Here is a 14,700-nt window from a genome sequence, read left to right on the forward strand (position 1 = left end):
AAATTAATTTTATTCAATTTGAAATATTTGAGAATCAACAATAAAGTCACATATATCCTACAGTCATGTGTAATTCAAAGTTGTATAAAATAGATATTTAAAAGTCGGAATAGTATTTATAGAACCTCAGACAAATTTAGTTATCAGTCATAGTGATCAATTCATAGCTCTCTTTGTCAAGTCTTTTCTTCAACAGGATATGGCTGCATTAGTACCTAGTGGTTTTACTGATGGATAAATGACAGTGGTGGAAGATGCTGTCGGAAATCTGTCCATAGGGCCCTCAGAGCCTCTTACATTCTCTGTGCTCTACATCCTGACCATTAATAGCCAGCACCTGCATCTTTATAGGAGATGCCAGGATCTACTCGGACAGTATGCAACAGTTCAAATAAAACAGAACTAGCACTTAAACTCATGACCACTGACTTGAGAACTGGATGAAATTACACCTCTCACTCTACTGTTTACCAAACTAAACCAACCCACAAAGAGAAAAAAATTCCAACACCAGTACAACTATTATCTCCTACTCCTATTCCTTGTCTTTCTGCACCCTTTTATAGAAACTCTGCTTCTCCTTGATTTGTTCTCCTCTGCTGTATTCCCCACTTAAACAGCACGTCTCCATCATTCCTCAGAGCTGCTATTTCCCCAGAAATGTAGAATTTGAACATACATATCAGGACCTTAAGTGATTAATTTCTTCGAATTTTTAGAGAGTTTTTTTTAATTATTAAACTATAGTAGCATTTGCACAAAAAGAGTTTTGTGGAAGCATGATAATTTAAAATAAAAAGTGAAGCTTCTTTGGCTGAAGTAGAGAAAGCAGGTCACTCTAAGGGCGACCCCCAGAGTCTTTGGCCGGTGGTGCAAGGACAGACAGAAAGCAGCAGCCATCAGGGAAGGTGCTTTACTTTAGTAAAGTGCATTAGGGCTCACAGCCGTGTCCTTAGCATTGCCAGGAGTAGGCTAGCATCTACAGAGCTGCTGAACACTGAAAAGCTACTGTTTCTTGCTTCTCTTGCAACTAAAATATGAATGTAAGGATTGTAGAAATGAGGAAAGATGGGGGGGTGGGGTGAAGAGAAACATCACGAGGGTAGTATGAGTAGTGGATTAGATGGCCTGGCCTGTCATGCTACATTTGAGGTACATGAATACAGGCAGAGAGAGGACACATTTCTCTGTATTGTTTACATGTGCTAGGCTGAAGAAATGAACACTACTGTGTTGAAGAGAGAGATTATGCCAGCAGTGTGGCTTAGGTGTTGACCTCTGCCAATGTCAGGGACCTGGCTAGAGACAGGAGGAACAAGCTATTAAGATCTGCAGTGCTTTTTCCTCTGCCCGCAGAGGCTTCTGCACAAGGAAATACAACAAAGCAGATGCCAAGAACTGGGGAGAGAAGTGTGGGATCCCAAATAGACTTGTAAATATGACATGGGTTGGTGCCATTTTATCTATCACTATTGCAACCCAGTGACCCAGGGTAATTGTGGGAAACAGCCTCAGCACTGTCAATTAGTTATGATTTCACCTGAAGCACTGCTGCAAACTTCATTGCAGTTTTTGTTTGTGAACTCAGTAAAATTAACCAATATGGAACAATGTTCCAGCTCACTTAACTAGTCACAAATCGTCCTGGATATGATAACTCCTGCCCAACAGGGTCTGTTGCTCTTGATTGCTCTGTCTCAGAGCCTTTTGTTCTGAGATGGTGGTCTTAAATTCAGAGTGTCATGGGTGGCATTTCAGCATCATTCCTAAAATGCTGGTACCACGGTTCTGTTTTCTTAGAACTGTCCCCCTATATGTCCTCAGGTGAACAGACGTCCTAGTTTTAATGATGGCGTCCATGTGTACACACAGAAACATGTAAAGGGTTCATTATTCCTAACAGAAGTACAGAAACTTAGAGAAATAAAGCACTACCTGTCATTTTCGTGATCAACAATTGCAATAGAGTGCATAAATGCTTCAGTTTACAGAAATAGCTAGACCTTCCTGAACCCTCCCAGTGATTAATTAGAAAGCCTGTCTTACAGATTTTTCTCTCAGGTGTAGTAACCTTGTAGCCCTTACCATTAAGAACTTATAAATAAATGCTTGGTTAAGCATAAACAGGGTGATAGGCAGTGAAAGAGTGATGATCTCGGTTTTTATGCAATATGCTCACTCTGTCATTTTACCTTGGAGGACAAAATAATATACAAAACTGAAAGCTGCAAAAGCAACTATAGGAAGCAATTTGTTATTATCCACTTAAAAAGTATTACTAGTCCTCACTGTGAATGATCATCTTTGTGATTAATTTTAGTCAATAAAAATTTACTAAATCAGATGTTTAAATTTACTCTATAAAAAGAAGTAAACTAGATCACAAAGCAAGTACTCAACAATCAACAGAAGCCTGCCCATTTAGCAGATACTTGATTTGTACAAATTAAGTTACCCAACATATTAAATACAGCTCTTCATCTCCTCCCCATATATTTTATGTTAATTAACCTAGGTAACTGCTGATTCCTTCCATTATCCTATCTTTTTAAATGAACTTTAAGAAATAATATGTCAAGCTGCGAACTTTAACAATCATGAAATGATATCATAATCTTCAAAATTTTAGCTTCTATTATGAAAATGGTAATAAGAAGTGAAGTTAACCCCATTACAACTATGCAATCAGAATCCCATAAACATGATAGTATATTAAGAAAAAAAACAAAGATCAAACTGGCTGATTATAAACAATACATTTGGATAATTAGCTAAATTTGTGAACAACTTAATTGACTCATCTTAAAAGGATCTTTAAAGCAGTAACAAATTATTTTCCAAAATCTAGGCCGCAGCGTGTGAGTCCAATCTTTCACTTTTGTTACTGGAGTAATGTGGTTCACGCAAATATGACAAATTTGTACTTCTCTGATAATTGCCAATTTAGTCGAGGATTTCCTTTAAACCAAAATAATGACTTGAGACATACTCTAAAATATATTCTTAAGGTATAATAAAGAGTTTGGATCAACATGTTTCTCTTTCCAGCCCACATTAAAGTACTGTAGCTGCCAAAGAGGTTGCCTTATACCTTGAATAATTTCCAAACAAAAAATTACCAATTTACTTGGATAAGAGAGCTGTGGTTTATGTGTGAACAGGGAATAAGAGAGCCACCTAAAATATCAGTTTGATTCCTTGCAAATCCTTCTTCCGTTACAAAAAGTTAATATCACACCTGCACTCAAACAAATGCAAAACACTTAAGACCATCAAGTTAAATTGTAAGCTCTTTATGGAAAAATAACTTTCTGTAGCTTCCTTTGTAATTCCTCTGAAGATTAACATTGTGCATCCTACATACACTGACCGAAAGAGTTTTACCTTTTTATTTTATTTTTCCAGGAAGAAATGAGAAGGAAGAATATATAAAAGATAACATCAGAAAGGCACTCCAGTTTTCTGGGTATTTGACTCATATCCTTTTTTCTGGATATTTAACGCTATTCATCCATAAAACTATTTATATGCTCTAGTCTATCGAGGGCAATTTATAGTCACTCAAAATCTCACTACCCAAAAATAACTTCAGTATTTGGTGAGTGTCTTTCCAGGCATCTATGTTCTTACGAAGACAAAGAGGTGAAAATATTTTTTAAGATGGGATAATTCTATAAATGATGGCTTTAATAACACATAACAAATCAAAGGGAAAAAATGAGGTGAAAGAGAAAAATCATTGGACTTCTGAAAAACATTTTTTCACTGAGTTGTTAGAATTCCTTCAAAATTTCTCTAAATTTAAGGAAAAAATATTATGAAAGGATTATAAGTGACTAAAGTCAGTGCTTAAAACAGCATCTCTTGAGAGCTGATTGTAAAGGATGTGCTGACCCATCTGTGGTCCGGCCTACTGCTTCCCTTTTTTCTCCACCCTCAGTTGTTCATAAACGTGCGTGCACATTTGTGTATAATTATTTTTACACTCTCAAGATTTATAACATTGAAACATATAATAAGATTTCTGTGATTGTTTAACCTTAGGTATTTTTACATGTATTTTATTTTGATTCATTTCTTGCTAATAATAACTATCACGGGTGCTGTAATCCCTAAATTCTTACCTGCTTAAGAACATTGTCTTTATGTTTGAAAGATAACTTGCCTGTGAATGAAATTCTTAGATCACATATTTTTGCCCATGGCTCCACTGTTCTCTGTCATTAGTGTTGCTTTGAAGAAGTTTTAGAAAAACCCGTTTTTTCCCCTTTTACGTTACTTACTTTCTCAGGTAGGATGCCCATATAATTTTATCCTTAAATACCAGAAATTGTATTAGCATATGTTTTGGTGTTGATTATTTTATATTAAGTTTTCTCAGATATAAAGGGCCCTTGTAATATACAGATCAAATCTTTCTTCAGGAAAGTTTTCTTATATGTTAGATCATTTTTTGTTCCATTTGTCTGCTATTTTCTTCAGACACAGTAATTTTTTTATGGTTGGATCTTCTTTGCCACATCTATCATCTTCTTTATAATAATTTTTATATTGTTCTTTTTTCCTAATTTGGTTTGTGAGATGTATCCTCCATGTTTTTATTTCCCAATTCTGACCCACATGACTTTGTTCTCATGAGTATATATTCTAATTTTTATTGCCTTTAATGGGGCATTCATGTCTGTAATGATTTCTAGTTTCTCTTTCATTTTATTCCTGAGTTTTCTAGCTCAATTTTCATCTTCTGTTATTTCACTGTATCACTATTTTGAATGCTCTTTTGATAGTTTGTTTTCAAGAGGTCATGTTATCTGTAATTTCTTTGAGACTCTGGAGAACTTTTTTTTTGACACTTCCTGTGTTTCTCTGTGCCATTCCTCTTCAGATGCATATTCTTCATCCATCTTTTCATGATGTTCCCTTTTTTCCCCCCAGGTTTTATGCGTAGGTCATAGTTGGTTTCTTTCCGCTGATAGGGCAGGCAAGATACCTTCTGAAGAACAGGCTGTTTTTTGTTTATTTGTGCTTTGTGGCTTCTTCTTCTTCAACAGTTCTTTTAATTCTTGCGTCATGAGTTTCCCAAAACTCATACCATGCGCTGGCTGATTCTCATCTTGTTCCCTTTCTCAGTGCGTCTCTGTCACACTCTTTCAGACTCCTCTATAAGTCTCATTACTGTTCATCAATCATTTGTGGATTAACCTTTCACTCCTTCTTTCCCCAACTGACATGTGATGTTTGTGAAATACACCTCTGGAATGGAGGAATTAGCAATGGATCAAATTAGATCTGTTTTAGAAAACACCACATTGCTGTTCCTTTTTGGTTGGAGGAGAAGTGTAGGGCATATTTCAAAGGTAGTATCCTTTTGAGTTATTTATTTTGAAAGGATTTTATGTTTTTGTATCAAGGATTATTATGTTTCTTTTACTAGCCAATTCAGAAATTGAGTCAGCAATGTTCCTTTTTCCTAATTAGGTTTTAGTTATAGCTAGGGGCATCCTAGGTGCCTATGGCCAAGAGCTCTAATATAAATAAAAATGCAGTACCATTCTCTGTTCTATTATAATTATTAACTGAATTAAAGCAAAACCCACCAAGATGACTATTAAGCTGCGGTAGAAACTTTAGGAAATGTGTGGTCCCCAAAAGCACTTTTTACATCAGTCCTTTCTGATGTAAGGTGTCAGAAAGAGGTAAGCTTACATATCACCTTCCTTTGAAAAGCATACTTCCCCAGACCTTCAGAACTTTTCCACGCGTCTCTGCCCTGATTCCAGTCTGCCCTAATTATCTTTGGCACTGAAGGAAAGTGAGAGACATTTCCTCAGCTCCTCCTCCTCATCTGGAGTGTTGTAATTAAAGACTGGGTAGATAAAGAACGATTCTTCTGATTTGAACAGGTTTGGCTCAGACTGGCTTGAATTATTTTATTTTTTCAAGTATAATTTCTCAAGTATCCTGCAAACAGTCTTTCCCTGCATTTCTGTGGGCCCCACAGCAATATCACAGGTAAAAGGGGTTTTTAAAAACAGTTACTATGTAAGGTCCAGCACGGTGACCATAGTTAATAATACTGTATTACATAATTGAAAGTTGCTGAGAGAGTAAGTTTTTTTTTTTTTTTTTTTAACTTTTGGCCACGCCACGTGGATTGTGGGATCTCAGTTCCCCGACCAGGGATCGAACCCCAGCCCTCAGCAGCGAGAGCGTGGAGCCTTAACCACTGGACCACCAGGGAATTCCCGAGAGTAAATCTTGAAAGTCCTCATCACGAGAAAAAAAAATTGTAACTATGTATGGTGAGAGATGTTAACTAGACTTTTATGGTGGTGATCATTTCATAATACATACAACTATCAAATCATTATGTTGTACACCTGAAACTAGCATAATGTTATATGTCAATTATACCTCAATATAAAAGAAAAATTGCAACATGGATTGAGGAGACATACTACTTTCAAGAATGATAAAACTTATAGCACTTGTCTGTCCATCTCTCTTTCTAATCTTTTTCGTACTTCCAGAATATAAGGAGGCTCAAAGTAAAACACTTCTTTGCCTTACAATCAGGGTAAACGTATTCCTTAGGTCATGAAAATCCACACTATGGTGCCCATGTTTTTTATACTATATTAGGGCCTATGATATGAGTCTTAAATCAAATTAGACATAGTTAAACAATTGTAGCCATTGACTGTTAGTTAAACATATGAAGCTATCAAATATTTAAGGCCATATAGTTCCTGGTTAAAAAAAAATGAATATCTGAAATATTTACAAAACAAATAGTCTGTAGTAGTCTACTGTAATGTAATTTATTCTCCAGCATAATGAATATACTTTATATATCTGTTTCAGCTGAGGACTTAAAATATTAACAAGTATCTTTTCAGGGAAAATATCCTTAAAGCTAATTTAGAAAATCTAAAGCAGAATAACATTTCACAAACTGCAGTTAAGTAAAACAAACAAACAAAATGGCAGACCTCATACAGTTTTGCTTACCAGGGAGACCCACTCTAAGATTCTAATGAGAATTCTGAGCATACAGTAAGAGAGAACACTTATCTCTGTGAATGACTTCTTAAAAGTATAAAGCTTGGGTTTGAATTAACTAACATCTATTATTCAATAGTTCAATTCCACAGACATTTACTGTACATACAGCACAAGGCAATGAGTTAGGTGGTATTAGGTATAAACAGATATAATAAGGTATGATCTCATGGAGTGAACGAGCTAGTAACTGGGAGATAAAGCATGTGTACAGGTAACTGCAATAGAAGGCAGAAGGTGGTGATGCTATGAAAAGTACAAACAGAAAGGCTAGGATAGCAGAGAGGCCAGGATATTCACATCTAGCTGGGAGTAATGGAGAAGTCTTCTTGTAGGAGGCAGGCTTTAAGTTGAATCTCAGAGGATGGGAAAGATGAGGCTGGAGCATATGAAGGGCACAGCCTGATCAGAGGCATGGAAATGTGAAAGTATTAGAGTGTTTATGAACAAATGGAACACAGCTTGTCCAAGGGTGAGATGTGTTAGGCAGCAGTGGAAAGAAGCAAGTGTTGTACCTGAATGTGGACTTCTTCTTATTCACATGAGAAAAAAGTTGTTTTCCAGTTTCACTATGCATCAGAATCACCTTGGGGATCCTGTTAAAATTCCAGTTCCCAGGCCGGTCCCAGAGCTTTGGCTGCAGTAGGCTGAGGTGCATCTGTGCATGTGCATTTGCAATGAGCACTCTAGACCACATTTTGAAAAACACCCATGTGGGGCTTGGAAAGCAATCCTTCAGGAGTTAGAGTATATTTTTAGTTATTATAACTTTTGCGTGTGACAATTTGGTTAGTTTCAGAAACTCTGGTTTTTTGGCTTTGTTTATGGCACTGAATACTTTCTCTAACATAAAAATAGATAATGAGTTCTAAAAATATTGATAAAATTTGATCACACACACACACGAACAGTTTACACCTCCAGTTATAAGAAATTTCTCTTCTACCAAAAAGAGCGTTCAGAAAAATAAGCTGTGCAAGCCCAAGAATTCTGCTGAGTTTGAAGTGTCTGTATTCAGAAACAGTGTGAGACATCAAATGCTCTGCATATCAGTAGGTTCATGTAGAAAAGAAATTTAACTAAGAGATGAACTAGGCTGGGGGGCAGTGAGGAGGAGGACTTCTATGTAATTTGACCTGTCAGTGTTATGTTGAAAAGGGCTGTGCTCATGCTTACATAAATCTTCATGCTGTTTCTACTAATTAACATGTGTAAAAACCTTAGGAAAATTTTCCACAGGGGTAATGCATCTCTTTACCCCTCTACCCCCTTTAGAACTCATTTTTCTTCTAAGCTTTTTTAATGGGGGTTAGAACCCTACAGTATGAATCACATTCTTGATTTCTTTGACAGCATTGCCATATTTTCATCCTTTTGGTGCTTCTTAATTTCAGACTCTGCATTTTGACAGCTCAACCCTGTTGATTAATGCCTTGTAGGAACCCCTATAGGGCCTGGCTGTTAGTGATCTGATTTTGTGCCGGAATGCCTGGGCTGGTACGTTGAACCCATTCACCACCCAGGTGGCTGCATGCGGACTAAATGAGCTGTGAAGGGTTTCCTCTTTGCCCATCACAGTCGTCCTTGCGGAGCCCCACAGTATGCAGCCACTGCTCCCACATGGTTTGTCACAACCCATCAACAGAAATAAATGATTGCCATTCTCACCTGTCAGTGGGCTTGCCTCCACTTCAGCTGGCCTCGTGATTGGAAGCTCAAAGGGAACATTTCCCATCTTTGTAGAGCATGATTATGACTGAACGCACTGCTCCCCTATGCATCTTGGCCAATAAAAACACGCACGGAAAGCAAATTAATTGGCTGTTTTGCCCCAGTGATTAGAACATTACACGTGAAGTCTGCAGAAACTGATATTAGGCAAGCAAGATTAGGTCGGTTCCGACTTTTATCTGCCTAGTGCAACATGATTAGCAACTGCTTCATTCAAGGTTAGTGCACTTGCTGCTGCGGAAGAAAATCTTCATAACATAATGATGCCACATACCTTTAAGCTGATAAGCATGTTCTGGGCAGAAATCAAAAATCTCTTTGGGAAGGAAGCAAATGAGGATATGTAACAGAGAACTCATCAAATGGCTTTAAAGTCATCCTTATGTCTGGCACTTCTGAAAATTATATTCCTAGGAAACCGGCTCTGCAAGCTGTATTTGCAGAGTGTCGAGATGGTAATTGTGTCAGTTCAGGAGACAAAGATAAAAGGACCCAAGGAGCAACATGAAGTAGAAGGTGACACCTTTCAATGAACTAACTAAAAATGAGCATGCTTTTAAAAGAAACAGAAAACTCTTCTTTCTTACAATCAACAGAAAGAGCAAGGAGAGCAAAAGATGCAATGGCAGGGCATCAAGTTAGACCTCATAATTAAATTCAGAGACGCAGTAGATCAAAGAGGAACTGTATTAAAAAATTAGGTCTAGGGTGTGGATCTGAGTTTCCCTGTTAACAGCTTTGCCTGGAGTATAATGACAAGAGGCTTTATCTAACAGAATAATAAACAAAGTTATATAGAGTACAAGTAAAAGAATGCCTGACACTTTATTTTAAATATGATAGTGTTTTAGATTTAGGCCATGTCTCCAAAGCTAAGCAATTTTTATTATTGCCCTATGTTTTCTACCACCACCCAGGGATAAGAGAGTGAAAAAAAACTGTCAATAAATGTCAAAATCTGAGTTCCTAACTTCCATTCTCTCTGATTTTCTTAGAGGATCTTTTTCCATCTCATTGTTTGCTTTTTAGCCCACAGATGGATGCCCCAAGAGTAAACTAAATCTTCAAAACGGTGTATAGTTTAGAAATACTATTAGTGTATTTCATGTTTATTTAATTTAGCTCAGTTTCACCTCTGCCACAGAAAGTGACACCTGTGGCTTAAAACCTAAAACGCCTCTGCTTGGTACCAAGATTCAAATGCATAGAAGCTTTTCCCCATATCATAGACATTTTGGTTTTCCAAACTCTTGGTATTTTTTTCCTCTTTTACTTTCCTTTACCAGCAGAAATTACTGTCTTCCAGTGTTTGGAGACATAATGTTTTTGGGCTCCTAAGTCACCTGTCTTCTAGATTAAGCCTGCATGTCATCATGGTGGACTCCTTTCACATGGTTTAGTGGTCCCTTGTTGTAGGAAGTCTTGCCTGCTCAAGGCCATATTTATCTCCATCCTATACTGTACTTCCAGGTTCCCCTATTAGAGTACACTGGATCTTTTACTTCTCCTCCTATCTTATTCTTGTCTTGGTCTACTCAAGTGAGATCTATCTCCTTGTCTCCTATATATTTTGCCTGCTCTTTTGGGTCCTACTTGCAACTCATTTTTTCCTTCTTGTCTTTGCATTTTTTGCCTACTTTTTTTTTTTTTTTTTTTTTTTTTTTAGTTTACAAACACCATTCCCTACTGGATCTCATCTGCTCATTGATCCAAGTGAACATTCTTTATCTTCTTTAACTCCTGGATCTTCATATTTCCTTACAAAGCATATCCCTAACTGTATTCTGAGATACAACTAGGCATTTTATACACATGCACACACACACAAACAAAAACTGGTGTCTTGTTAGAAATTTTGTGCCCATACCTGAATAAACACTGGGAAGTTTGAGATCACCGGATATATAAATAAATACATGATTGTTACTCGGCGTTAATACATAGGTGGCATTTGTTAGCCAGTGGCTGCCTTGATCTATGCTATTTATTCTATGATCGCTGTCAATACTAGGAATTTTCTTGTGTGATTTCAACATATACTTGTGATATTTAATATTTATTAGATAGCAAAGATTCACACTATACAAATCTCCCATGGATTTGTAGCTGAAAAAGAAATTTTTAAATACAAAGTAGTCTTGTGTTACCCAAATTTTCCCCAATCAAATAAGCAAAAAGATTGAACTCTTCAAAGTGAAAATGAACAATCTTGTCTCTTGAGCTCCTGTTTTTATATTGTTCATAATTAGAATTATGAAAAGTTTGGGAAACAGTGTCTTACAAAACATCTGCTTCAAGGATTTATAATATACAAGTTTACATTGAAGAGACAACTTGATCAAGAAAAGTGAAGGCTCTGAGATTTTATTCTGCTTGCAAGCTAACAAGATAGCCTGCCAACAGTTTCATAGAGGCTGGCAAAAGAGGCAAGGCCCTTAGGAAAGAGGCAAAGACCTAATTACTCAAGGCACCATGGGCAACACCACCTTCATGTTCACATTTGTTACCCTTGCCCCTCAAGTACCAGAGGGCAATGCAGATGCTTCACACATAGTGGGTTTGTGTCACAGCTGAGGAACCTCAAATTTAGGAAATCCAATCTTCTAAGGGGGCTGCCAGCAAACCTGCCCAACCTTTGCCCCTGAGGGAGTTATTATCTTTATTATCCTGGTAGAGAAACAAATCTGCTCTCTGCCTTGAGGGAGTCACTACCTCTATCTTCCAAGGCTGTTTGCTTTGCAAACATCCTTGAAATGCAAACATCCTTGCAAAGATAGTCTGGGACAAAAGCTATCACAAGACAGGTAGAAACACCATGGAGAACTGCCTCCTCTATAAAGTTTTAAATAATATTAATTATTTAGAATAATTCTATAGTCTAGGTTGCTGTGGAAAATATATTATGTATATTATGTTATTTAATCTATCAATAGCTCTATGAAATAGGTCCTGTTATCCCCATTTCATAGATAAGGGAATTGAGGCACTCAATAAGTAACTTGACCAAAGAGGGTTTGACTCCATATTGCTACACAGTATGCTGTATATATGATATTAATATTCTCATGTAAAAAATAAACTAGTCGAAACCAAATTTTGATGCATGCATTTCAGATAGGAGGCATAAAATGTAGTTCCTGATAGGTTACTAGAGCGAGTCTAGATTTGACTACTTATAGTTGATATTAATCCCATACAAGTGTACCTTCCTTTGTAATTGACCATGGCATTTCACAGGTATTATCTTTCATTCATTCAAAAATTATTGATTATCTACTATAGGCAAGGCTTGGTTCTAGTGAACAGACACACTGTTATTGCCTTCATTGAGCTTAAAGTATAGTCATAGACACATATTAAACAAATAATACATAATTACTTGTTCAATTACAATTGTACAGTCTTGGCCTGGGTGAGCTCATTCATTTCTCCCAGATTCAGTTGCCATTTATATGCTAATGACACCCCCCCTCCCAGATCTATAACTTTGTCTGTTGGCTTCATATTTTTTTTATCTGAAGTTTCGCTAAGCATCTGGGGTGTTTCTCCCCACAAATGGCTTTTTCTCTAGTGTTCTCTATCTCAGTGAATGACAGTGCCATTTATCCGGTGGCCAAATGAGACATCTGGGCATCATGATTTTCTTTTCTCTTTTGTCCAATAAACCATCAAGTCCTATTTTATCTAGTAAATATTTTTTGAATTAATCCCCTTTGCTGCTAACCTAATTTAGGCCACCCGTTACCTCTGGCTAGAATCACTGCAACAGTGATTTAGAAATTGGTACTGCAAGCTCCTGTCTTGCCCACCCTCTCTAATCCCATCTCCACTTTACAGCAAGAACCAACTCTCTACAAAGCAAATCTGGTTAAGTCATTTCCCTGTGGAAAACCTTTCAATGACTCTCCCATAGTCCTCAGGATAAATAGAAATCTTTGCACAGCACACAAAAGTTCTTTATGATGGGGACCCAGACTTGTCTTTCACCTTCTTAACCCTTAAACTCTGCTTTCCAGCCATATACAACTTTGTTAACACACGTGAAAGTACAATGTTCTTTCTTCCCTCCAGGGCTACAAGTGTTTTCTAGTTTGGAATATTATTTTGCTTCTCTGCCTTCACGTCCCTGCCCTTCCCTCCAGCTCTGTCTGGCCAATTCCTATTCTTTTAATTCTAAAATGTCATTCCTGCTATGAAGTCTTTGCTATTGCTCCTAATCTGGATTGACTTTCTTGCCTCTGTATTTCGAGAAGCACCTGTACTTCTCTGATCATGGACTGTAAGTGCCTTTCTAGCTGTCTACACATACCGCTTCAAACTCCAGGAGGAACAGGAACCGTGTCTGTCTCGTTATACAAATTACATAGCACTTTGTATAACATAGTACAAAGTACTAGCACATATATATCACACTCTCATTGAAATTTTTTTAAATGAATGAATGACTATATGCATAAATGAGTGAATGAGTAAACAAACGAACCATGTCTCCTATAGTTTTCCCTGCAACTAATGTGACGCATGAAAAAGAGGGGCTCTTTAAAGATCAGACCCTTCCTTCCCTTATTAAGCAATCATGGACATATTGGAAAAGAAATGGAAATTAAATCCTCAAAAAAAAAGAAAAGAAACCCTTCAAAATAGACTCTTATTCACTGAGGCAAACCTATCATATAAGAGAAGTTCATTTTCACTTTGGCCTCCGCTCACTTCAACATCCTTTCCTGATTAGCAACACTGCCCCCTCCTCCAGCCCCTTCCCCTAGTTAGATGCCCCAAGTGCTTCTGCTGAGCTTAGCAGAGCCCTCCACTCTCATTGCCTCAGGGCTTGCACTCTGAGAAATGGAGAAATGGGCCTTGGTCCTGGGCCATCTCTACCCTTGCCGTAATCAAACCTTATTTCTTCTTCCTCCTCTCCTTTGCAAACATTAACACTGGCTGATGTCCTAATGGCTCCTAGTGGCTTAAGGAATTATATTAGCATTCTAGGAGTTAAAATGCCTCAGTTCGATTGAAAGTTAACAGTAAATACTTGAGCAACTGTGACAAGCTACTGAGCTTTAGGACACCCTTCAAATAATAATCCCTAGTCAAACTCTGTCCCCTGTGTTTATGTGAGGGCCTAGCTTGAGTTTTGACACAGAAAAATCATTAAAATATTTTGAATTATATGCATGAAATCTAATATTCGTTCAAGATGAGGGTAATCTAAATAAAAATGTTAAAGTGACATTAACTTGCTTTTTTCTGTTGAGGAATTCATTAATGAAATACAACAGGCAAACAATTTCAAAGAATAAGGGAACAGAAAGGCAGAGCTTAGCTTCAGAAAGGCAACTTTTCAAGCTGTAGAAAGCATTGGGAGACAAATATTCAGGGAATCAGAAGGCAAGATGGAACGACAGAGAAGGAAAGGGAAAAGGATCAAAAATGGCAATCAAGAGGAGAGAAGGGCAGAGTGGGAATCTGAATTTATTACCAAAGGAGAGCAGGAGTTAATGCAAGTGGTAAGAAAGTGGACCTAGTGCACATGAAGCAGAAATGTTCATCCACCAGGTACATTTTACACAGGCCAGAGGAGAGACCAATGCAATCAGCCTAGCAGGGTGAAGGAAACACCACTGGCTGTGGAATGAAGAAAAGGCAGCAAAGAACAAAGAAGATTTGACCTTAGACTTAGTGTGAGGGTTATGAAGAGTCAAATATTTTTTAAAAAATGATAAGCTGAAATATTGACAGAGAATGTAGGTATGTTTTTGTCTGGAGCTAAATATGAGATGAAGACCAAAAGATTTAGGAATTAAAGTCCCTTCTATTTTTATTATTGCTAATCTCATTTACCTAACTAGTCTACTTGCTTTCTGTATTTCTCTCTTTTAATTTCCCTGGTTAATCTTCCTAAAATAC

The 14,700-nt window shown here is 37.2% G+C and overlaps 1 protein-coding gene and 1 long non-coding RNA gene across 3 annotated transcripts in view; one reads left to right on the forward strand and one right to left on the reverse strand.

Annotated features, from left to right (window-relative positions):
- LOC137759428 (uncharacterized) overlaps positions 1 to 3,472 on the forward strand; it is an 84,628-nt gene extending 81,156 nt beyond the window's left edge. Inside the window, exon 6 of the long non-coding RNA XR_011073098.1 lies at positions 3,406 to 3,472. This is a non-coding gene — a long non-coding RNA (uncharacterized lncRNA). The remainder of the gene's footprint in view (positions 1 to 3,405) is intronic.
- Positions 1 to 14,700, reverse strand: part of KIAA0825 (KIAA0825 ortholog) — a 408,207-nt gene that overhangs the window by 52,607 nt on the left and 340,900 nt on the right. The gene's annotated exons all lie outside the window — the stretch shown is intronic.

The sequence above is a fragment of the Eschrichtius robustus genome, chromosome 2, assembly GCF_028021215.1.
Source record: "Eschrichtius robustus isolate mEscRob2 chromosome 2, mEscRob2.pri, whole genome shotgun sequence".
NCBI classification, from domain to species: domain Eukaryota; kingdom Metazoa; phylum Chordata; class Mammalia; order Artiodactyla; family Eschrichtiidae; genus Eschrichtius; species Eschrichtius robustus.